We start from the raw sequence: 26,277 nt of genomic DNA, 5'->3' as shown, positions 1-26,277 counted from the left end.
ACCTGCTAACCCAATTCCCAACAGCGTGGCGATGGTGATCACCGAGATGGGCCCTCTTTTATCTCGTCTGTGGGTACCTGCCTCCAACCACTGAAGTACCTGCTCATCTGAGTGGTAGATAATTTTAGGAAGTAGCTGAACTAGCACACAGAAACCCTTTGTCTGATTCAGAACCCGACCAGGAAAACGGGGATAGGCCTGTAGAACATGTCCACCAACCATCTTGAGAAGGTAGGTGGTCGTCTAGGCTAGATATAGATCTTGTTATCATTACATAGGGTCTGGTACTGGGGTAAGAGGGTGCCTGTACAGAGTCCCTGACCTGACACTGATTGTAAAGGGACTCCTTGCGTCTTTTGATGCCATCTACAGGCATTAGGGTTGGAGGTTGTGTTGTACTGACCCAACATCACAATTCCCTCCTAGAAGGGAGGCTGGATGTCATAGCAGAGCCAGCAAGATCGGGTAAGATTGGTCAAGATTGGGCTTGGTTGCGTTGAGGAACCTGTAAGCTTGGAACATCAGGTCCCAAAGTGGATGCTCAGAGGAGCTGAGGAAGGGAGGATCTTGTGGGAAGGAGTCGGGATGGGAGTGATCATCTCTCGGACGCAGATGGTATGGTGGGTACAGGGGAGGGCAGTGGAGGGGGAACAGGATTTATCTGAGTTTTGGGCGGTGCTAATACAGGGTTTGGGTCTAGGCTAACCTGGTTATTCTGGGCTGAGAGTCTCAAGGTGAATATTGCACCCGGGTCCTGGTAACCGAGTCTTACTTTGTCATAGATTCTTAAGCCCCAAGTAAGTCCCATCTGCCATCTTGTATCTAGTTTGCCGGCCTCTGTGAATTTTAGGGTGATCAGATTACTGGTTTCAGAGCTCTGTAATGTGTGGTTTCTTTTAAGAGTAATTAAATCATCTTTGTAGGGGGCCGTCCACCAAATTTCGCCAGTGGAGACACAACTCCAGCTGGCACAGTAAAAGTGGGTAGGGCCCCCACACTGTTTTGCCCAGTATCCTGTAAGGTGTCCCGGGCAAACATAAAAATGCCGTTTGTATAGTTGGCTTCTCAACCCGTGGAGATGGGTGTTCCCAAGTATTTTTGTTAGGTCAAGAGTAAGGTCAGGGAACCAAGTCTGTAGTGGGGCAATTTTTGAGAGGGAATATACAACCTCTGCTGTAGAAACACTTATTACCTGCCATGTTAGGTTAAGTGGTTGCTGGGGATTGGCCCTGGCATGAGGGGGACATAACATAAGCAACATTAGTGGGGTAAGTGAGAACGGCACAGTCTTAGCTTTAGGGGATTGTCCTTTTCGAGCTGGCTTTTCCATTCTGGAACGAAGTCCTTGAGAACAGCGTGTGGGTCAGCTGGCCAGACGTGGGTGTAGTGGACCCAGGGAGTAATCCCGTCGACTTTGAGAGCAGTGGGAGTGGTCAGGATCACGATGTAGAGTCCCTTCCAGCGAGGTTGAAGTGTCTGGCGTTGGTATCTCCCGACGTGCACCCAATCACCCGGCCGATATCGATGGGGACCCGGGGGTGGCCCAGTCTCGTAGAGAGCCCTCAGCTTAGGCCACACCTGTTCATGGGTTCATTTTAACATTTGAGGGGAGAAAAGGAGTTGGTCATCAAACTCAGTAATTTTAAACCTCAGGTTTTAAATTGGGAATGATAGGTGGAGGGATACCGAACATGATCTCATAGGGGTAAGTCCCATCTTATATGGGGAGTTTCATACCCTATATAGGGCAAAGGGGAGGAGAGTCACCTAGTCCCCGCCAGTCTCCAGGGCTAATTTAGTTAAGGTCTCTTTTAACGTCCTGTCATCTCTCTACCTGTCCTGAGCTCTGGGGCCTATATGTACAATTTAATTTCCAATCTGCCCCACGTGCTAGTGCTACTCCCTATGTTACCTGAGAGACAAATCCTGGTCCGTTGTCTGATCCAATCTTAACAGGAAAACCATACCTCGGTAAGATGTCTTCCAGCAGCTTCTTGGTCACGGTCTGTGCTGTTTCATGTTTGGTGGGAAATGGCTCTGTCCATCCTGAACATGAATCTATAAACACTAGCAAATACCTGTATCCGTATTTTCCACGTTCTACCTCAGTGAAGTCCACTTCCCAGTAAGCTCCTGGGTGGTCCCCCGAAGCCGGGTGCCCGGGTTAGATCCACGTTAGTTAACTGACATGCGTGGCAGCTTGCCACCATGTGTCCGATCTTTGATCAGGAGTCTTTGATGGTGATCCTTGCATGTCGCACCAATTCTTCCATTTTTCTTGTTCCCATGTGGGTACTCTTACACATTTTGGATAGGACTCACTGTCCCCGTTCCTCTGGTAGGATTATGCTGGAATCGGCAGCTCTCTGCCAGCCATGTAAGCATTGTGTCTCAGGCAGACGCCTGATCCACTCTAAGTCTGTGTCAGTGTAGTTGGGGCTGTCTGGCAAGCTCGGTGCTCCTGGGTCAGGCAGTGTGGTCACTAAGACAGGGTTCACCGAAAGAGCTGCCTCTTTTGCCTTTAAGTTGGCCAGCCTGTTTCCCCTGGCCACTGGCGTGTCTGCTTTTTGGTGTCCCGGACAATGGATAATGGCCAGAGCCTTAAGCAGTCAGAGGGCCCTTAGGAGCTCAAGGATTTCTGCCTTGTTTTTAACAGTCTTTCCTTCTGCAGTTAAGAGCCCTTTTTCTCTATAAATGGCTCCGTGGATGTGGGCTGTGGCAAAGTCGTACCTGCTATCAGTATAGATGTTTATCCACTTGCCTGCTCCCATTGTTAGTGCCTTGGTTAATTAACTCCATCAGTTCTGCACATTGGGCAGATGTCCCAGCCGCTAACCTGACTCCTTCTCGGACAAAGCTGCTGCCATCTGTTTACCAGGTGTCATCCGCATTCAGCAGTGGTCGGTCCTGGAGATCGGCTCTGACTCCGTGCACCTGAGCTAGGATTTCTTGGCAGTCATGTAGGGGGGTTTCCCAGTCAGGGTTAGGGAGCTGTGTCGCTGGGTTTAGGGCTGTTGGTACCTGGAACAAAATTCTGGTAGGGTTCAAAAGCAAGCCCCAGTAATGGGTCAAGTGGGCACTGCTGATCCACCGGTCCGGGGGTGGGTTGAGCACCCCTTCGATGGCATGCGGGGTAGTGACGTATAGTTCCTGCCCCATAGCCAGTTTATCTGCATCCTTGACCATGGTGGCTACTGCAGCAGTGATTTTTAAGCACAGAGGCAATCCAGCAGCCACAGCATCTACTTTGAGAGGTAGGCCACCTGTCTCTTCCAGGGGCCCCTGCATTGAATTAGGACTCCCTTCGCCACCCCTTCCTTTTCATCCATGTAAAAGTGGAAGGGCTTAGTTAGATCAGGCAGCCCGAGTGCGGAGGCCAAAAGCAAGGCTTGTTTAAGGTCACTGAAGGCTTTGTTCATGGCCTCAGTCCATACAAAGTCCTGTTTTTGTTTCGTCGCCTCGTAGAGGGGCTTAGCCATGTCAGCGAAACCAGGGATCCACAATCGGCAGAAACCAGCCGTCTCCAGGAATTCACGTACCTGGTGGACGTTTCGAGGCTATGGGATTCTCATGATGGTCTCCTTCCGTGCATCTGTTAATCATCTTTGTCCATCTCTTAAATTTGTACCCCAGGTAGCTCACCTCCGTTCTGCAGATCTGAGCCTTCTTAGCTGAAGCCCGGTATCCCAGAGGTGCTGTCACTTGGAGCAAATCCTTGGTGCCTTGTAGGCACGTTTCCTGGTCCTCTGCTGCCAACAGGATAACATCCTCATATTGTAATAGGGTCCGATTAGGGTGCTTGGCACGGAACTCACCTAAGTCTTCCTGCAGTGCCTCGTCGAAGATGGTGGGCGAATTCTTAAATCCTTGCAGCAGTCGAGTCCAAGTGAGTTGGCCATTGATGCCCTTCTCTAGGTCCGCCCATTCAAAAGCAAAGAGGTCTTGGCTCTTTGGGGCCAAGGGCAAGCTGAAAAAGGCATCCTTTAGGTCTAGCACTGTGTACCAAGTCTTGCCTGGGGGCAAGGTGGAGAGGAGAGTGTAGGGGTTTGGGACCGTAGGGTGCATGTCCATCACCCGTCGGTTACCTTCCCTCAAGTCCTAGACCGGTCTATAATCATTAGAATGTGGCTTTCGCACCGGCAGCAGGGGAGTGTTCCATGCCACTGACAAGGCCGCAGTATGCCTGAGTCTAGCAGTCGTCGCCAGATGTGTGGGGTGATCCCCATCTGAGCTGTGAGGGGCATGGGGTACTGGTGGACACTGACTGGATCTGCTCCTGGCTTCAGTTCAATGTACATGACTGGCCGATGTTGGGCCAGCCCCATTCCCCCAATTTCTGCCCACGCTTGGGGAAACTCCTGCAACCAGTGGTCAATGTCAGTCACTGGTGCTGGGGGCGTCTGGTGAAGACAATATTCATCCTCGAGGGTCAAGACAAGCACCTGGATCGGGTGCCCCTCTTTATCCAGCACCTTTGCCCCTTCAGGGTGGAAACTAATTTGGGTTCCCATCTTGGTGAGTAGGTCCCCTAACAAGGGGTAGGGGCACTCAGGGATGACCATGAAGGAGTGGGATACCTGGCCCACGCCAAGATCCGCTGTTCTTTGGGTCGTCCATGAATATTGTTTAGTGCCTGTGGCCCCCTGTACCCATGAGGTCTTATTTGTCAACTTCCCTTGAGGTTGTAGCAAGACAGAGTACTGTGCCCCAGTGTCTATTAGGAATTTAATCAGTTGCCCCTCGACTTGAAGGGTTACCCTGGGCTCAGGGAGGGGTGCTGAATCCCGACCCCCCTAGTCATCTAAATCTTTGACCTCCAAGATAGTAGCAAAGGCCTTTGGTCTTTTTGTTGGGGCAATCGTTTACCCAGGGGCCTTCTTCCTTGCAAAAAGTACACTCGTTTTTATTCAATTTGGGGCGTTCTCGATGGGGGCCGTCCTCCTTACCTGCTCCTGAAGCCAACTTCTTGAGACATCCGTTTTTCATGTGGGTCATCCGTGGTTGTGGCCAGCAGGATCTTACCCGGGTTCCGGGTCTGATGGTCACTTATCTTAGCCTGTTGTTCCTCCAGGAGCTCTCTGTTATTGTAGACTCTTTCTGCCACCACTATCAGATCCTGTAAGCTCTTTTCTCCTAGTCTTTCTATCCTCTGCAGTTTTGTTTTAATGTCCGGGAGCAGCTTGATTAACAAAGGCCATTAAGAATGGCAGCTTTGGGGGCGCCTGGGTGGCTCAGTGGGTTAAGCCGCTGCCTTCGGCTCAGGTCATGATCTCAGGGTCCTGGGATCGAGTCCTGCATGGGGCTCTCTGCTCATCGGGGAGCCTGCTTCCTCCTCTCTCTCTCTGCCTGCCTCTCTGCCTACCTGTGATCTCTCTCTGTCAAATAAATAAATAAAATCTTTAAAAAAAAAAAAGGAAAAAAAAAAAAGAATGGCAGCTTTGGTCTCTGGGGCCTCTGGATTCATAGGGGTGTACTGTCTGAACGCCTCTATGATCCTTTCTAGAAATGCTGCCGGACTCTCATCTTTACCCTGTCTTACATCATATACCTTGGCCAGATTGGTAGCCTTGCATGCTGCAGCCTTGAGACCTGCCATTAGAGTCTGGCGGTAGACTCGGAGCCTCTCCTTACCTTCTGCCGAGTTGTAGTCCCAGGTGGGGCGAGACAAGGAGAAAGCTGCATTTATGAGGTCGCGGTTCTGGGTTGGCTGTCTGTCCTTACCCAGGACGGACTTCCGGGCTTCCACCTGGATTCGCTCTTTCCTCAGTGGTACAGAGAACCTGCAGGAGCTGCTGACAGTCATCCCAGGTGGGCTGATGAGTAAAAAGAACAGTATCCAAAAGATTGATTAGATCTTTTGGGTTATTGGAGAACTTTGCATACTGGGTTCTCCAGTTGTATAAATCACTAGTAGAAAATGGCGAAAATAACATCAGCTGTCCCCCCGTTTCATCGGGGGGATCCTGTGGCACAGAGGGGAAGGACAGTGGAATCGGCCAGTCCTAGGTTTGGGGTTGGGGCTGCCCGATGTCTACGTGTCCCTGCCACCGGCCCATGCATGGGGGCCCCTCCATCTGGGAGGGGGATTGGCACTCCCTCGGCAGCCCCTGATGCTTCTGCTGGAGGGACAGATGATGAGGGGAGGTGCTGGTAGGGTGGTGGGGAATCAGGTCCTCTGTGGGAGTGCCCTGAAGGACTGGGTAAAGCAGAGTCTTTGGTTTGGACTCCACTTTCTTGTCAGACTCAGGAGTTGGGTTCTGTAGGGCTAGGATCTTGGATGTAGGTCCTGCTTTGGGAGGGAGAAAAGGTTTAAGCCAGGAGGGAGGGTTCCCAATCATGTCTTGCCAGACCAGGATATAAAGCACTTGGTCAGGGTGGCCGTTTGATTTTTTCTCTGAAGAGGATGGCCTTAACCGTAAGATAATAGGTAGCTGAAAAGTTCCCTCCCGGGGCCATCCAACATTAAAGGATGGCCATTTAAACATGCAGAAAGTCTGAAGCTTTCCCCTTCGTACATCCATGCTCAGGTTATGAGCTCTTTCCCTGACGTCCGAGAAGTGGTCAACCATCAGAGACAGACAGATTGTCTGCGTCTGTCCCATCACATCCTCAGTCCACAGCAAGACAATTACACTTACGACAACTAACAGGAACACACTCACACAGACAAACGATCTGGCGCGGTCGTGAAGACAAAACTGAAAGTAAGTTAAGGGAGAATCCAACGACCACAACGGCAGGTAGCTCTCCTCACAGATGAGGCCTTCGTCCACCAGGCGGGGGCAAGGGACGTCTCCCAAGACCCCCAGTCGATGGCCCACCAGCGCATCTGCTTAAGCCAATGTCGACCCAGATACAGGTTGAATTCCTACAGGTAAAAATGCAGATTGGAGTTCCCAAAGTATATGCGCAAATAGATAAAAATGAGTGCACTCACCAGCCAGCGCAGGACCCTCTGGGTCGGGGTCCTGGGGGTCTCTCAGATCTCGGTGGGACCTCCAAATGTAATGCCCAAGTTTTTGTGTCCAAGAGACCACCAAGGAGCCAACACTGATGCAATGACACGAGGATTTATTTGACAAGCTTAAGCTTGGGCCCAAGTATACCCAACGCAGCGAAGTAGAGACTTGGACCCCGAGTACGTTTAAGGCAGGGGTATCTATGTGTCATTATAAGAGGCTTGGGGTGGGGGTGGGGGTAGAGGAGAAATTTCAGACTTCCCTGCAGTAAGCTAATTAGCTGTTGCCAGGGTGTTGCAGGGTTGGGTATAGCGTTTTTTCCCGGAACTAAAGCAGGGTAAAGTTCAGCCCCTGGTCACCGGGGCCTGATATGGCTGCCGAAGCTAAGATGGCTGTACTTGTGCTAACACTAAACTTGAGGTGGGATGGCCTTAATTTTCTCGGCCTCCACAAGAGGTGCACCCACTCTCTATTTTTCTCTTTCTCAAATCTTAGGAAAGAAAAAAAGAGAAGAGAAGAGAAAAAAGAAAATCCTTCTGGAAGCTTCTTTCATCTCTGCCCCTCCCAACTTAAAAGTATACCATCAATTGCTCCTCACAATCCCAGGGCAGCTCTTTCTGCCCCCACGCTTTAGTAAGTCCAACTTTTTTGTATCCAAAATGTCTCAAGAATTCTTTCCTGACCATTTGTTCCCAGGCCCCACCTCACACCAAATCTCGTAACTTAGCCCTTGGTTCAGCCGGCAGCTCCACGCTGGAATCCCCAGTTCCCACCCTCAGTTTGTGGGTTTAGTTCCCAGTCCCCAGATAGAGTCTGCCGACTTAATCCACGTTAGGCATTCCTGGTGGTACACATGGCTTCTCTTGGCCAGGCCATAATGACATCTTTTGGTTATTGCTGGTGTATTAAGGTATATATTTGTCTCCTTTTACACCATCTTCTAGTACTCTTGCTTATTTCGTGCCTAAAAACTAAGATGCCAGTGATGAGGGAGCAGGAGGCTGGCTGAGGACAAAGCAAAAGCTGGCACCTTGCACCCCCTCTCCACCCGCTCCCGCTAAGGAATGTGTGACATTCCTTAGGCACCTCTGGCCTAGAAGAAAAACAACTAGTTAACTTGCAGAGATCAAGTCCTGCAAGACAGGAGTCTCCCTTGGTTTACCAGTGTCCTAGAGATTTACAATAAAGCAGCTAACAATAGCACAGTTTCCAGAGGCAAATAACTCAGTTCCTCAAGCCCTAAATAAAGTTAAATTTCTTCTAAACCCAAATCTCACTAACAAGGACACTTGATAGGAGAAAAGAGAAACTTTATCTCTAGATCTCCAAGATAGGGTCAAGAATCATTCCCAAGCATACGGCCCACTGATATACATCTAAAGGGTCTCACAACATCTAAAGGGTCTCACAAGAAGATTTTTACTACTAGTAATGAATAACCTTTCTCCCAACAATAGCTAGCCCCTCAAGGTCCTGGAGACCTTGCTTCCCAAATTCCTTAGAGACTAACATCACCCCCTTTTCCCTCACCTACCCAACTCCTGTGTGTATTACCAGCCACTCCTCAGGGTAAGGGTGCAGCATCTCTGTCTGCCCACAGGTCCTGTCCCCGTGCTCTAATAAACCACCTTTTTTCACCAAGACGTCTTATTTTTTTTATTTTTTAAGATTTTATTTATTTATTTGATAGACAGAGATCATAAGCAGGCAGAGAGGGAGCAGAGAGAGAGAGGAGGAAGCAGGCTCCCTGCTGAGCAGAGAGCCTGATGTGGAGCTTGATCCCAGGACCCTGAGATCATGACCTGAGCCGAAGGCAGTGGCTTAACCCACTGAGCCACCCAGGCGCCCCTCACCAAGACGTCTTAAGAGTTCTTTCTTAGCCCTCGCTACCAAATCTCACCTAGGTTCAAGAACTTCATCACCAGTGATGAGGGAGCACGAGGCTGGCTGAAGACAAAGCAAAAGCTGGCGCCTAGCACCCCCCACTCCATCCGCTCCCCCTCAGTCATATGTGTAGCATCCCTCAGGCAGCCCTGACTGCCATGAACAATAAGCAAATTGTTAACTTGCAGAGCTCACAATCCTGCCAGACAGGAGTCTCCCTTGGTTTACAAATGTCCTAAATCTCACTAACAAAGACGATAGATAGCAGGATTGTGACATCCCACCAAAAAGTCTCCCAACTATCTTAATGTTAATAGCTGGTCTAAAGACAACATTGATCAAGCCTCAAGGGCAAGGCCTCGGGTAGGCCCGGACATCCTGGCATCTTGTAAGCCCTCTTTAGCATATGAAAACTCCGTTGAAACCTCCCTTCCCCTCACCTTCCCCCAAACGCAGGGTACATAACCTGCCACCCCTCACAACCCCGGGCAGCAGCTCTTCCTGCCCACGGGTCCTGTTCCCCATGCTTTAATAAACCACCATTTTGCACCAAAGATGTCTCAAGAATTCTTTCTTGGTCATCGGCTCTGGACCTCAGCCCACCGAACCTCACCTAGGTTCTAGAACTTCATCAAGCAGGAGCTATGAATATCTACAGAAGGGGCAGAATTTTACAACCAACCACCTAGAATTACAAAAGCCACAGTGGGGAATATTCCAACGAGATAACATCACTTAAGAAGTGCACCTGAAAGCCAGGGTTCCCAAATTGAACTGTTTTAACTGGAAAGGAGAAACTTACAAAAAATGTTCAAAGTTCCAAAATAGTTTTATGGAAAGATTCACTGCAAAGGCTAAAGGAAGATTAATGGAAGAGATGCTTGAAATAAGACAAAACAATGATGTCATGCTTACTGCTTACTTTTCTCTTTTGGGAACTCATTCTACTCATCCTGAATTGCTTTTTCACTTAGAAAGGCTACACAGCCATAGGAAAAGGCTGCCAAGTTAATGGTCTTACAGACCCCCACCATATCTACCTTGAAAGGAGGGCCCTCACAGAGCCCCTGCCAGAGGTGATAAAACCAGGGCATTTTCTGATAAACTGCTACATTATTCCCTTTCATGGCCAAGGGGAACATCTGATAGATACCAGAGCCTGCAGAGATGGTCCTGGAAAAATTGGTAGAAGCCAGTGAAGGGTGAAAAAGGCCACCAGGTTCCGTTCTTCTGAATGTCTCTAGTGCCCAGGTAAGACAGAAAAAATAGTTGCACTTTGTCCTTCCTTTCCAAAAGCAACCCATTGTTTAGGGATTAGGGATCCTTGTCTTCTCAGGATCTCACTTTGCATAACTGAAAGCTTGGCTTTCCGCTTCCCTGAGACAAGCAAGTTGTTGGTTCTTTCTTTGGCGATCTTCAGGACTGACTTTGGGTTTAGGGAAGATAATATCCTTTGTACCCTCTTTGGGGCACCATCTTACACCCAAGGGGGGGACGGTATTCACTACTGCCAGAAATATTTAAAAGTAAAACTATGTAGCCAGAGAAAAGAAACAAATTGAAGATAATGCTGGTGGATATACTGGATCGACCCAGGATGTCATTCAAATTACAACCCAACTCCCTGAGGAACCGAGAACAATTATCCTGATTTTACAAATCTTTGGCGGGGGAGGGGGCCAGGGATCAGCTTTAAAGGCAGTGTGAAATTCACCTATCCTTTACCAATCCCGAAAGTTCCCTTTATCTAAAAAAGACTTGTAAACTATTGACCTAAGTTACATTTTTTTTTTTTTTTGTCCCTTAAACTTGTACACCTTCTCATTCTTTTGAAATGTAAACACAAGCCCACAATCATCTGAGACTTAAGGGGAGAGACGAGGAGGAGGAGGCCTTTTTAAAATACAATCTGCTAAAAGGGCACCTGTGTCCAAAGTCTAGCACAACCTCAGGTTGAACACCAGGTAAAATACAAATCTTAAAAATCTTCTCCACAAATATTAGAAATTATGAGGTCCTTTGCATCTGTTTTTGTGTGTATGTCCATATATATATATATATATATATATATATATATATTGTGTAAATGAGAGATATTTTTCTACCTCCAGATGGTATTGCTAAAATTAATTTGTGGAAGAGCTCTGTGTAGCTGGTTTGAAGGCAAGCGCTGTTAAGGACTGGGCATTCTAAAACTCTCAGACAGAAACTAAGCCAAATGGTTTTCCAGTTCACACGATCTGGGAAAATATTCGATATAAAATCTAGTTGAAGGTTGATGGTTTGATTAAAACAGACATATCTTTAAAGTTAACATCAAATAGAAGACTTATTCTACATGAGTTTACCTAGCCGAATGAATTCATATTGTGTCTTATAAGATCTCCCAACAACAACAAAAAATAAGAGCTTTGGATAATGGCTAACTTTGGCTAATGTTTAATGAAGTCCACATGGGTAATCTAAACATAGTTATTAAGAACAAATAAATTAAATAAATGTAAACAAGATGAAAGTTTATTTAAACTTTTCAGTCGTATTTAGATCCACTTCAACTGTTTCCCCAAATCTTTCTCGTGACTTAAAACCTTCAAGTTTTTGCCAAGTTGAGTTTAAATGATGAGTTAAGTCAAATTCATTAAATGTCTAGATCATTTCCAAGTTAAGACAAAATACCACAACATTAAATACCAAATACGGGTTTGATGGAAGAAGGGTGTTGAGGTTCAAAGCCAATTGCCAAGGAAGAATTCTGTAGATGTCTTTGGTGCAAAAAGGTGGTTTTATTAAAGCGTGGGGGCCAGGACCTGAGGGCAGAAAGGGCTACACCGGGGTCCTGAGGAGCTACCCATTATATACTTTCAAGTTGGGAGGGATTAGGGATAGCGCAGATCTCTGGAATTTTGGAAGCAAGGTTTCTAGGACCTTTAGGGGGCTAGCTATTGTTAGGAAAAGGTCATTTTTTCTGTCTTATATAAAACCTTTGGCATGAGTGTGGAGGCCAAGAAAAACAAGGCTGTACCTACCTCGAGTCTAGCCCTGACATAAGTACAGACATCTTGGCAAAGCGGAGGCTGGCACCTTGCACCCCCTTCTCCACTGGCTCCCCTCCGCTTGGTAGTATGTGAGACTTTCCTCAGCCACCCCTGGCTGTCCTGGGGGAAAAGCAAATAGTTACCTTGCAGAGATCACAATCCTGCAAGACAGGAGTCTCCCTTGGTTTACCAATGTCCTAGAGATTTACAACCAAGAAGCTTTCTTAACAATAGCACATTTCCAGAGGCAAATAACTCAGTTCTTTAAGCCCTAAGGTCGCCCTCCCCACCATAAAACTGAAAGAGGCTGAGACAGAAGGAAATGTAAAATTTCTTCTAAACCTAAATCTCACTAACAAGGATACTTGATAGGAGAAATACGAAACTTTATCTCTAAACCTCCAAGATAGTGTCAGCGATCATTCCCAAGCACATGACCCACTGATATACATCTAAAGGGTCTCACAAGATTTTTATTATTGGTAATGAATAACCTTTTTTCCCAGACAACAGCTAGCCCCTCAAGGTCCTGGAGACCTCACTTCCAAAATTCCTTAGAGACTTACATCATCCATAATCCCCTTTGTCCTCACCCACTGCCCAGTCCACCCCTACTCTGCCTTTAAAAACTCTTGACTGTAATCTGGTTTGGGGTCCAAGGCCCTACTCCATTGTGTTGGGTATACTTGGGCCCAGGCTTAAGCTTGTCAAATAAACCCTCCTGTGACTGCATCGGTGCTTGGCTCCTTGGTGGTCTCTCGGACACATAAACTCGGGTGTAACAACGAGACCCTTCAGATATATATCGGTGGCTCATATGCTTGGGGACGGATTGCCAACATGTGTCTTGGGGTATAAATAAAAGTTGTTTCAAAAGGAATTTTTATATGTTAAAGGAGATTCATAGGATTGTTGGGGGTCAGGATAGTGTTAAGCTAAGATTGCCTTTTGCCCTTAGCAAGGGATTAGCACTGAGGCAGCTAAGTTCCTTGAGGAATGTTCTCTGCCTGTTTCAAGAATTTGTGAACAGGCTGTAAATATTGAGGAAATTCAAATTTTCTTTTGCCTTTGTTTCCCACGTCAAGGTTTATCTACTGTTGGCTTCTCATTATAAGAAACTAAAAGATAATTGAATGTGTTAATGCTGTATTAGAAAACTTAAAAAGGTATATGCTTCTAGAAACTACAGAATAAATTTATAAATTTACAAATCAAAAATGCTGGTATTGGGGTGCCTAGGTGGCTCACATGGTTGGGCATCTTCCTTTGGCTTGGGTCATGATCCTGGCGTCCTGGGATTGAGCCCCACATCGGGCCCCTGTTCAGTGGGGAGTCTGCTTCTCCCTCTCCCTCTGCCTCTCCCCCTGCTTGTGTTTTCTGTCTCTGTATCTCTGTCAAATGAATAAAAAAATACATCATAAAAAATCCTGGTATTACAGTTCATAATTAGTTATTACTTATTTTTCATGAAAACTTAAGATTTTTAAGAGTTAAAAATTCTAGTAAGTGTATTCAAGACTACTGGAAATAACAAGAAGAAACAAATCTATGCAAGGAAAGTAAGATGTATGTTTTTGGTAAGAAAAACTATGAGAAATAAAAACGAATTCTTGTGGAGGAAAAGAAAGTAATTTGGTCCTAAAGTGAGGTTGGTTCTTTAAAGAGAAAAAACTTAGAACAAAATCTAAATGCTTAAAAAAAAAAAAGAAAAGCTGTAAAGCTGTAGAAGGTTTGTGGAAAAAGAGTCTTGGGAAAGAAATTTCAATGTATCACTGGTGTTAATGCAAAAGGCTGCGACAGATCTACGAACACTGCGGCATATTCTGCTTCTGCAAAAATGCCCCCCCCCCCCAATGGCCATGCTATGGCCAGGCTTTTGACATGGCAAGTGTGTCTGCTCTTGAGTCAGAGAAATTAAGGTGAGTAAACAATGGTCATAAACAGACAGTTGGGGTAGGAGTACCTAAGACAGCAACTTGGTTCTTCTTCCTGGCTCCCTGATAATTTCCATTTTTTGGTTTTTGCATTCCTTCACTCTCCATAGCGCACTTAAGATGATTCAAACTATGAGTAGACATCCTTGCGAAGACTTCTATAAAACAACAAAAACCATCTACCGCCAATGTCTGACTTGTCAGGTCCTTAATCCTGAAAAAAATTGTTTTTATTCCCACAGGGCTCAGACCTCCTCCCTCTGAATCCTTTAAACAACTACAGTAGGACTTCACTCAATGGCCTCTTGGTATAGATTATTATTATTTTTAACAGGGGGGGAGTGAGTGTGTGGGAGGAAGACTGGGGGGTTAGATGGGAGGGGTTAGGGTAGAGGGGGAGAGAATCTTAGGCAGGCTCCACACCCAGCGTAGAGCCCGACATGGAGCGTGATCCCACGATCCTGAGATCATGACCTGAGTTGAAATCAAGAGTCAGATGCTCAACTGTTTGAATCACCCAGGTGCCCTTGGTATAGATTACTGAACAAGGACTCTGACAATTTTCATATTGACCTCAAATTTTCTAATTGATTAAGTTCTTCTGTCTAGCTTATGTCGTAACTCAGGCAAATGACCCTGAGGGCAAAGGATCCCCAGATGGGAACTAAGACTACCCCCTCAAGCAATGACTTTATCTTCACTACCCAACCCACCAACCTTTCTCCTGTATTTTTCTTTTTTTAAAGATTTCATTTATTTATTAGACTGACAGAGATCACAAATAGGCAGAGAGGCAGGCAGAGAATTTGAGAGGCAGGAAGGCAGGCAGAGAGGAGGAAGCAGGCTCCCTGCTGAGCAGAGAGCCCAACTCGGGGCTCTATTCCAGGACCTTGGGATCATGACCCGAGCCAAAGGCAGAGGCTTTAACTCACTGGACCACCCAGGTGCCCCTCTCCTGTATTTTTCTTACATAAACCTGGTAGTATTTTCTATCTGCTGTCTTCCAAGTGTTGGCCACACCGAAAGAAATCCCTTTCTTGTTTCGCCACCACTCGTTTCCTTGGCCTTTGCATTCTGTCCGTGGTGAGTGGTTGAACTGGTGTTTGGGACCCTTCCCCTGGAGCCAGATGCTCTTGTACCCCTATACCCCAGCTACGTTATCAGTATGTACTTGTTACTGTGTGTTTTCTAGATGGGTTAAAGCTTTCCCCTGCTATAAGGCTGATGATCCCCATAGTAGCAAAAAACTGTTAAAAGGGCATTAATTTCTCACTTGGGGTAGAGCCCCATGACCTCCAGTGACTGAGCCACCCACTTCACTGGACAGATGGTATGAACTTCGAGGAAAAACTCTGTGAACTTCTTGGGATTCTATCAGTGTACAACCCTCTGACGATCCCCTGTTGTCTCAAGCTAGTATGACTGGCTACTTAAAGTCTCTAATGTCTTCTGCTCAAGTCCCTCATCAACAAGTTCCAAGGATCTTTCTGGTCACATTTTAGAGCCTGGTGACTGAGTATTCTGAAAAGGTCATCAGAAAAAGACTGCCCGTGAGCCTCACTGGAAAGGACTTTTACCAAGCACTCCTCACCACTTAATACTGCTGATATGCGGCTGTAAGCAAACGGCCCAGACAGAATTCCTGGGTGCCTGGGTGGCTCAGCTGGGTTAAGCGTCTGCCTTCAGCTCACGTTATGATCTCAGGGTCTTGGGATCAAGCCCCACGTGGGGCTCCCTGCTCAGCCAGGAGTCTGCTTCTCCTTCGCCCCCGCCCCATGCTCATGTTTTCTCTCTCTCATATAAATAAATCTTTAAAAAAAAAATTATTTTTGGTGCAAAAAGGTGCTGTTATTAAAGCACAGGGACAGGACCCATGGGCGGGAAGAACTGTCGTGGGACTGTGAGATATAACTGGTTACGTATTTATAGTTAGTGGGGGTTAGGGATGGCGTAAGTCTCTAAGGAATTTGGAAGCAAGATTCCTAGGACCTTGAGAGGCTCAGGGCTATTCAGATAAGGTTACTGGCTACTGTCTAGTAAAACAGTCATCAGATCCTTCAGATGTATGTCAGTGGGCCTTATGTTTGAAAGATGATTGATAACATGTATCTTGGTTGGGGGAATTGTTTATGATTATCAGAGGAAGGTAACACTAACGAGAGCAAAGCTGTAGTAGTAAAACATTAAAGGAAGTCCTTGAGGGAGCTATAGGAATGTTACAATCTGTGTGTCTCAGGGATTTATCAGCAAGTTAATAAGGCTACATTTCTCTTGCCTTTGTTCTCATCACTGCTATAAAGTTAAAAGTTACTAAGCCTTGTGGGGGGTGGCGCCTGGGTGGCTCAGTGGGTTAAAGCCTGTCTTCAGCTCAGGTCATGATCCCAGGGTCTTGGGATGGAGCCCCGCATCGGGCTCTCTGCTTGGCAGGGAGCCTGCTTCCTCCTCTCTCCCCCTCTGCCTGCACCTCTGCCTACTTGTGATCTCTGCCAAATAAATAAAAAATAAATAAAATCTTAAAAAAAAAAAAGTTACTAAGCCTTGGGTACACATCACACAGCTAAGTAAGTTTCCACTGGATACCCAGTCGTGTACAGATGGTGGGAGACTTCTAAATCAAATTCATGTAGCAGATGTCAAAGAATATGGCTTCTGCCCAAGATGACAGATCACATTTCATACTTTAAACATGGAACCTGGGTCTTCTCTTTCCTTTTTTCTGCCATTGATCTGAAAAGGCCTCATCTCTGGCTCCCAGGCCACTACCAAGAGGGGTATAACCGCTGGGATCTATAAATAATCTTTTAGGGGCACCTGGGTGGCTCGGGTGTTTAAGCATCTGCCTTTGGCTCTCAGGTCATGATCCTGGAGTCCTGTGATGGAGCCCTGCACAAGGCTCCCTGCTCAGAGGAGAGTCTGCTCCCTCTGCTCTTCACCCCACTCTTGCTCTCTTTCTCAAAAAAGTAAAATCTTTTAAAAGTCATCTTTTCTTTCAGCCTAAAAGAAAAATCCAACTGTACCTCTAACTTTTCCCAAGCAAAATAAGATATCTCATTGGTCACAAAGACCTAGTGGGAGACTTTCATGATTTAGGATTCACCCCTTTTGATGGGTCCCTACTTCCCTGGCCAGGGATAAACGTGAACAGGGCTAACTTCTTAATTCTTAAAATTATTGCAGAATCTGCCGCTAAAGCAACAGCTACCCAGTGAAGAGCCTTAGATTCTCTGGCCTAAGTTGTTCTGGATGATAGGCTAAACCCTTGGCTACCTTTTGGCGGAGCAGGGAGACGTCTGTGCTGTGTCCAACACCATTTCGTGGACCTGAATTAGCACTTCTGGGGGAAACGGAAAGTCAGTTACTTAAGATCACAAAACAAGCCACTTAGCTTAAAAAGACGACTTGTTCCTTGGGGTCCTTCTTTCACTTATTTCATTTTGATTGCTTTGGGTCTCGGGGACTACGGCTTCAAAGTGCCCTCCAAATATTGGGAATTAGCCTGCTCATCGTAATCACAATCCCCTCCCTGGTGTGCTGTGTTCTCTCCAAAGCTTTAAATGCATGTTCACAGTCACTAACCACCCAGCAAATGATCTCCTTGCTTGGAAGTGTCAGAAAAGGAACAAAGGGATGGCTGGCACGAAGAACGTACCCTGAAGTGCTACTACTGTAGGTATCACAGAGATGAAACAAAAACATCATGCATAACACAAAAAGGAACAAAAGCTATGAGAACTTCATAAGGCAGTAGATGAGAGTGGTGCTGAAGACTCAAATTTTGATTGCATCTTTTGGTTAAGCTGAGAGTCTGATCAAAAGGGAGGAATTGTTAAGAAGAAAACCTAACACCCAAAATGACATCGCTTAAGTTAAGGGCGCAGGCTAGTAAACCAATACCTAACCAAACTGCAGTTTCAGCCCCCCAGGAATGTAACCTTTAACCAGGGAACATGGAATTTTCTAGTCAATACTAGGAAATTGACTGCTAGACTCCCTCCACTCCCCTTAGAAGGGCAACCCTACCTATACAATCCATTCCCTGCTAATAAATTCCTTTCTTCTTTTTATCCCCTCTGTCTTTACTCTTTTTCTAAGTAAACTCTATGCACTCTAAACTCTATTTACTTTTGTAAGTAAACAGGGGCTCAAATTTAGGACCCCGAGATCAAGAGTTGCATCATCTACAAACTGAGTCGGCCAGGCACCCCTCTTTCAGCCCTTAAAAATCTTTCCTTTGGGGGCACCTGGGTGGCTCAGTGGGTTAAAGCCTCTGCCTTCAGCTCAGGTCATGATCTCAGGGTCCTGGGATCGAGCCCCGCATCGGGCTCTCTGCTCAGCAGGGAGCCTGCTTCCTCCTCTCTCTCTGCCTGCCTCTCTGCCTACTTGTGATCTCTCTGTCTCTGTCAAGTAAATTAAAAAAAAAAAAAAAAAAAAAAAAAAATCTTTCCTTTCTTTAGCTCAGCAGAATTCCCCTCTACTTGCTAGACAGAATGCTGTCTGATTCATGAATCAGTTAATAAAGCCAATTAAATCTTCACATTTACTTGACTGAATTTTCTTTTTTAACCTAATAGTTTTGCTTTTTCATCTGGTAAAGACTCATACTAAAGTGTACGTAGAGAAAACGGTAAGATGTCTTAGAATCTTTGTTTTTTTACTTTTTTAAGATTCTATTTAAAGACTTTAAATATTTTATTAAATATTAAATTTTAATTTTAAAGGTTTTTTTTTTTTTTTTTTTTTTGGTCAGAGAGAGAGAGAGAGACAGCACAAGCAGGGGGAGCAGCAAGGACAGGGAGAAGCAGGCTCCCCGCTGAGCAAGGAGCCCAAATTCGGGACTCAGTCCCAGGACCCTGGGGTCATGACCTGAGCCAAAAGCAGATGCTTCAGGGACTGAGCCACCCAGGTGTTCCTGCCTTAGAATCTTTAAGTATGTTGGGAAGAAGAAAAGGGAGAAATTATAGGTAAAACAAGACCAACAATGTATTGATCTTTACTGAAACTGGGTGATGGGTATGTTATTTTCCCTAATATTATGTATAGTTAAACCTTTCCAGAATAAGAAGTTGATTTCTTCTTCTTCTTTTTTTTTTTTTAAATTTAAGGCTTTATTTATTTGACAGAGATCACAAGGAGGCAGAGAGGCCGGTGGGGCTGGGGGTATGGGGGTATGTGTGTGCGCGCACCTGGTGGGGTGGTGCTGGGAAGCAGGCTGCCCGCTGAGCAGGAAGCCTGATGCAGGGCTGGATCCCAGGACCCTGAGATCATGACCTGAGCCAACCAGTCGCCCCAAGAAGTTCATTTCTTCAAGCCAAATGGAAGTTCTTGAAAACAATAAAAAGCTGGGCAAGGATGGCACTCACTTCGTAGCTAGAACATCTTTAAGTTCTTGAATGGGAAAGACAGAACGATGGAAAAACTTTAGAATCTGGTAGAAAGTGTATCATTAATAAGTTAAAAATTCGAGGGTACCCACTGAAAGGGCAGAAATATAATCCAAATCATCACAGAAAAATAATGATATAAAAACTTTATCCAACATAGAGCACAAATGAAAAAAAAATCGCTAAAGGATGGCAAAGGCAAATTTGTATCTCTTCTTTTGCTTTATTGAAGCTACAGAGCAAAACAAAAGAAAAAAAAGGGGGGAAATGTACAATTAAAAAAGAGAAATGATCATGTGATCCAGCCCACCCCAACCTTGGGAGTGAATTTGCAACATACTACAGATGTTTGTCAAGAACTGCTTGTAATTGGGCGCCTGGGTGGCTCAGTGGGTTAAGCCGCTGCCTTCGGCTCAGGTCATGATCTCAGGTCCTGGGATCGAGTCCCACATGGAGCTCTCTGCTCAGCGGGGAGCCTGCTTCCTCCTCTCTCTCTCTGCCTGCCTCTCTGCCTACTTGTGATCTCTCTCTGTCAAATAAATAAATAAAATCTTAAAAAAAAAAAAAAAAGAACTGCTCGTAATTATGAATTTTTAATGAAAATCCAGACTCTCATTTGCTTAATTCTTTAAAATGTCTTTGTATTCATTAGTCAACACCACCTGACTGTGTAGATCTTAATATATTTTTAATCAGAAATCTATCAGCAAAACACCACCAAAGACGGACACAGAGACAGAGAGATCAAGAAAAGCATGTGAGGAAATAAAGGCCTTAAACGACACACTGGACCAGATGGACATCACAGATATATTCAGAATATTTCATCCCAAAGCAACAGAATACACATTCTTCTCTAGTGCACATGGAACATTCTCCAGAATAGATCACATCCTCGGTCCTAAATCAGGACTCAACCGGTATCAAAAGATTGGGATCATTCCCTGCATATTTTCAGACCACAATGCTCTAAAGCTAGAACTCAACCACAAAAGGAAGTTTGGAAAGAACCCAAATACATGGAGACTAAACAGTATCCTTCTAAAGAATGAATGGGTTAACCGGGAAATTAAAGAAGAATTGAAAAAAATCATGGAAACAAATGATAATGAAAACACAACGGTTCAAAATCTGTGGGACACAACAAAGGCAGTCCTGAGAGGAAAATATATAGCGGTACAAGCCTTTCTCAAGAAACAAGAAAGGTCTCAGGTACACAACCTAACCCTACACCTAAAGGAGCTGGAGAAAGAACAAGAAAGAAACCCTAAGCCCAGCAGGAGAAGAGAAATCATAAAGATCAGAGCAGAAATCAATGAAATAGAAACCAAAAAAACAATAGAACAAATCAACGAAACTAGGAGCTGGTTCTTTGAAAGAATTAATAAAATTGATAAACCCCTGGCCCGACTTATCAAAAAGAAAAGAGAAAGGACCCAAATAAATAAAATCATGAATGAAAGAGGAGAGATCACAACTAACACCAAAGAAATACAAACTATTATAAGAACATACTATGAGCAACTCTACGGCAATAAATTTGACAATCTGGAAGAAATGGATGCATTCCTAGAAACATATAAACTACCACAACTGAACCAGGAAGAAATAGAAAGCCTGAACAGACCCATAACCAGTAAGGAGATTGAAACAGTCATTAAAAATCTCCAAACAAACAAAAGCCCAGGGCCAGACGGCTTCCCGGGGGAATTCTACCAAACATTTAAAGAAGAACTAATTCCTATTCTCCTGAAACTGTTCCAAAAAATAGAAATGGAAGGAAAACTTCCAAACTCATTTTATGAGGCCAGCATCACCTTGATCCCAAAACCAGACAAGGATCCCACCAAAAAAGAGAGCTATAGACCAATATCCTTGATGAACACAGATGCGAAAATACTCAACAAAATACTAGCCAATAGGATTCAACAGTACATTAAAAAGATTATTCACCACGACCAAGTGGGATTTATTCCAGGGCTGCAAGGTTGGTTCAACATCCGCAAATCAGTCAATGTGATACAACACATCAATAAAACAAAGAACAAGAACCATATGATACTCTCAATAGATGCTGAAAAAGCATTTGACAAAGTACAACATCCCTTCCTGATCAAAACTCTTCAAAGTGTAGGGATAGAGGGCACATACCACAATATCATCAAAGCCATCTATGAAAAACCCACCGCAAATATCATTCTCAATGGAGAAAAACTGAAAGCTTTTCCGCTAAGGTCAGGAACACGGCAGGGATGTCCATTATCACCACTGCTATTCAACATCGTACTAGAGGTCCTAGCCTCAGCAATCAGACAACAAAAGGAAATTAAAGGCATCCAAATCGGCAAAGAAGAAGTCAAATTATCACTCTTCGCAGATGATATGATACTATATGTGGAAAACCCAAAAGACTCCACTCCAAAACTGCTAGAACTTATACAGGAATTCAGTAAAGTGTCAGGATATAAAATCAATGCACAGAAATCAGTTGCATTTCTCTACACCAACAGCAAGACAGAAGAAAGAGATATTAAGGAGTCAATCCCATTTACAATTGCATCCAAAACCATAAGATACCTAGGAATAAACCTAACCAAAGAGACACAGAATCTATACTCAGAAAACTATAAAGTACTCATGAAAGAAATTGAGGATGACACAAAGAAATGGAAAAATGTTCCATGCTCCTGGATTGGAAGAATAAATATTGTGAAAATGTCTATGCTACCTAAAGCAATCTACACATTTAATGCAATTCCTATCAAAGTACCATCCATCTTTTTCAAAGAAATGGAACAAATAATTCTAAAATTTATATGGAACCAGAAAAGACCTCGAATAGCCAAAGGGATATTGAAAAAGAAAGCCAACGTTGGTGGCATCACAATTCCGGACTTCAAGCTCTATTACAAAGCTGTCATCATCAATACAGCATGGTACTGGCACAAAAACAGACCCATAGATCAATGGAACAGAATAGAGAGCCCAGAAATAGACCCTCAAATCTATGGTCAACTAATCTTCGACAAACCAGGAAAGAATGTCCAATGGAAAAAAGACAGCCTTTTCAATAAATGGTGCTGGGAAAATTGGACAGCCACATGCAGAAAAATGAAATTGGACCATTTCCTTACACCACACACAAAAATAGACTCAAAATGGATGAAGGACCTCAATGTACGAAAGGAATCCATCAAAATCCTTGAGGAGAACACGGGCAGCAACCTCTTCGACCTCTGCCGCAGCAACTTCTTCCTAGGAACAACACAAAAGGCAAGGGAAGCAAGGGAAAAAATGAACTACTGGGATTTCATCAAGATCAAAAGCTTTTGCACAGCAAAGGAAACAGTTAACAAAATCAAAAGACAACTGACAGAATGGGAGAAGATATTTGCAAACGACATATCAGATAAAGGACTAGTGTCCAGAATCTATAAAGAACTTAGCAAACTCAACACCCAAAGAACAAATAATCCAATCAAGAAATGGGCAGAGGACATGAACAGACATTTCTGCAAAAAAGACATCCAGATGGCCAACAGACACATGAAAAAGTGCTCCATATCACTTGGCATCAGGGAAATACAAATCAAAACCACAATGAGATATCACCTCACACCAGTCAGAATGGCTAAAATCAACAAGTCAGGAAATGACAGATGCTGGCGAGGATGCGGAGAAAGGGGAACCCTCCTACACTGTTGGTGGGAATGCAAGCTGGTGCAGCCACTCTGGAAAACAGCATGGAGGTTCCTCAAAATGTTGAAAATCGAACTGCCCTATGACCCAGCAATTGCACTAGTGGGTATTTACCCTAAAGATACAAATGTAGTGATCCAAAGGGGCACATGCACCCGAATGTTTATAGCAGCAATGTCCACAATAGCCAAACTATGGAAAGAACCTAGATGTCCATCAACAGATGAATGGATCAAGAAGATGTGGTATATATACACAATGGAATACTATGCAGCCATCAAAAGAAATGAAATCTTGCCATTTGCAACAACATGGATGGAACTAGAGCGTATCATGCTTAGCGAAATAAGTCAAGCAGAGAAAGACAACTATCATATGATCTCCCTGATATGAGGAAGTGGTGATGCAACATGGAGGCTTAAGTGGGTAGAAGAAGAATAAATGAAACAAGATGGGATTGGGAGGGAGACAAACCATAAGCGACTCTTAATCTCACAAAACAAACTGAGGGTTGCCGGGGGGAGGGGGTTTGGGAGAAGGGGGTGGGATTATGGACATTGGGGAGGGTATGTGATTTGGTGAGTGCTGTGAAGTGTGTAAACCTGGTGATTCACAGACCTGTACCCCTGGGGATAAAAATATATGTTTATAAAAAATAAAAAAGAAAAAAAAAAAAAAGAAAAAAGAAAAGAAAAGCATGTGAGAGTTCATGCCCCTACAAGCACTATTTAAAACAAACCACGGGGGGTTTGGGTGGCTCAGCCCGCTAAGCATCTGACTCTTGGCTCTGGTTCAGGCCGTGATCTCAGGGCCACGGGATCAGGCCCCACATCAAGCCTGCAAGGGTCCTACACTGGCCTGCATCAGGCTCCACTCAGTGCCAAGTCAGCTTGAGATTCTTTACCCCTCACTCTCTCTCCACCCCCTGCTCTCTCTCAAACAAATAAATAAATAAATTCTTAAAAAATAAAAAATGCACACTCTACTTGACGTATCTGTTAGGACATCCAATGTAATCATTCACCAGCAAGAAAATTCCACAAGTGAACAAAGAAAACACAGGGTCCCAGGATGGCCCCAGGAGGCAACAAGGCTGCCACAAGGGTTGGAGAGCAGCTTACACGTGTGGCACTGGCTGACTCCATGCCAGGCACCCTCTGTGCCCTTCACTTAGCTCGTTTCATCCTCACAACGTCAGGATGGTAGTACTATCATCATTCCCGTTTTATAGACGTAATCTTTTAAAACAGAGTAGTTAAGTGATTTTCCCAAGGTCACACAGCCGATAAATGGCAGAGCCAGCTCTCAAACACTCTGGGCTCTGGCTCCAGAAGCCCAGTTCAATGCCCCTGAAAAGGACAGGAGGCAAGAGAGCAGAAAGGAAAGATACATGGGGCTCCTCTGAGGGCTGAGTGGCTCTGGCAATACTGTCAGGTCTCTGCTGATTGCTCGACGGCCATTCTTCTCATTTCCAGCACCTAGCCTGGCCCCCACCATGCTCTCAAACCAGTATTTCTAGTGCTTTCTGAAGAGAAACATCAAGTTTCATATAAGAGAAAGATAAAGCATGCTGCCAGCTTCAAGGGGCTTCTCACCCAAGCAAGAGACAAGGCAGTAAACTGTTTCCAGAATCCATTAAGAAACCAGGTCCTGAGCCCAACACAGGCAGATGGGAAACCGGAGAATTGGGGCAGGGTACTGAAGGTGAGTTCTGGGTCAAGACAGCTAGCTTCACAGAGAGGCATCCAGAGCCAGAGTTCAAGTCTTTGGAGGACTTGAACTCAAAGCTGCCAGCTGGCCTCCTGGTGTGGCTCTGTGTGGGGCCCCAAGCCCAGTTCTCCTCGGGCTCCTCCTCAACACTCAGTTTCCTTCTGGGTCAGCATGCCTGCTGCGAGGAGAGGCAGCGTGTCTACGATACAGGGAAGGCCCTCCCGAAGTCACCAAGCCTCCTGCAGTCTAGGGACAGCCCTCGGCAATCTCCACCGCCTACCCCCCCACCCCGCTCTTTCTCAACAACAGCCGCATCGCGTCCACCCAAGCTGCCTGGACTGACGACTGCTGTGACAAGCCAGAGGCCCCAGAAAGTCAAGTGGCCAGAACATTCCCAAGAACAGCCTTGTCCCCTTCTCACTCTGGGCAGCTTTCCACCAGGCCCCCGTTCAACCTGCGCCTAACCCCTACAGGGCCCAGCTCACCAGGGAAGGGGACAGGCCAGTAGGACAGATGCCTGCTCAGGGCCAGGAGGCCTGATGTACATTTAACCCAGGTTTCACAGACAATGGACCTGCCTGGGAAGATTCTGCAAAGGCAGGTGCCTTGCCTTACCTCACACTTCCAGGTAATGATGGAGCCAGAGCTTGGATGCCTGGTCTCCTGACCACATGGGGCCATGCCAGCCCATCCCGGTACACTTGGAAAGGTGGCCCACTGCAACTGCCTCTCAGAACAATGTATTAACTTAAAATATAAACCCTGGATGATTTTACTAGTTACCAAGCACATTCAGATACGGCCTTAAGAAAAACATGTACTAGCAACAGGTCTTTGGGGGAAAGGACGATACACAACCTTGAGGCTGAGCATGAGCAGCTGGGATTGCCCCGCCAGTTCAGGGGTGGGGGTGGGGGGGGGAAGCAGAGCAGCTGGGAAAGCTGGCCCTGAGGGCGGAACACCGCCAGCTTCCTTTTTCCTTTTCCGTTGTCTCTCCTTTCTCCTCCCCAAAGCGCCTGCTGTTAGTTAGGAGTCCTCTGAAATGTGCTTGGTTAACTATCAACTTTACCCTGCTTCTTGTTTGTCCACAAGACATGTGACTAACGTTTGACCTTCACCTCTTCCTGGGTTATTGTTCCTATCTAATAAAGTGAGACTGTGGAGTTGCTCGGGCAGCGGTCTTTTCCACTGTTGTCCCCTGCTCCCCTTCTCTTGCAGCGGACTGGTTTGTGCCTCATTCTTCTCCCGCTTCCACTGTTGCCCCCACAGCTGCCCCCACGGTTGCCCGAGTGAGAATATGAGCAGCTCCAACCACCCACCCACCCCAGTGACAACCAACATGCACCTCTGCCCCCAGAACAACATAAAAGCCAGGCTGGGGCCACACACGTCTGTACTTGGCACCGAAAGGGGAGATCCCTACCTACATCAATGTAAGAAGGAAGCAGGTCCCCCCACTCTCCCCGCTTATGTTCCCTCTCTTGCTGTCTCTCAAATAAATACAATTTGACTTAACTATCTCTATTTAGTGGTTTCTTTATCTGTGACCTGGGGATAGGTTAATACTTTGGGCCTCGGTTAGCAATGGACACTGAATGATGAGAAACCCACATAACACATCTAGCACACTGCATTGCACATTAGGACTGGTCAAGATGGGACACCACCCCCCCCC

General features: G+C 45.6%; 1 pseudogene; it reads right to left on the bottom strand.

Moving 5' to 3' along the window:
* Window positions 1-1,510: 1,510 nt before the first annotated feature.
* On the bottom strand, window positions 1,511-3,186 carry LOC132022258 (uncharacterized; annotated as a pseudogene).
* Between the last annotated feature and the right edge of the window lie 23,091 nt (window positions 3,187-26,277).

This window comes from Mustela nigripes, chromosome 1 (assembly GCF_022355385.1).
Source record: "Mustela nigripes isolate SB6536 chromosome 1, MUSNIG.SB6536, whole genome shotgun sequence".
NCBI lineage: Eukaryota > Metazoa > Chordata > Mammalia > Carnivora > Mustelidae > Mustela > Mustela nigripes.
The sequence above is the reverse complement of the archived record's forward strand: the minus strand, read 5'-3'. Positions and strand labels throughout refer to the sequence as shown.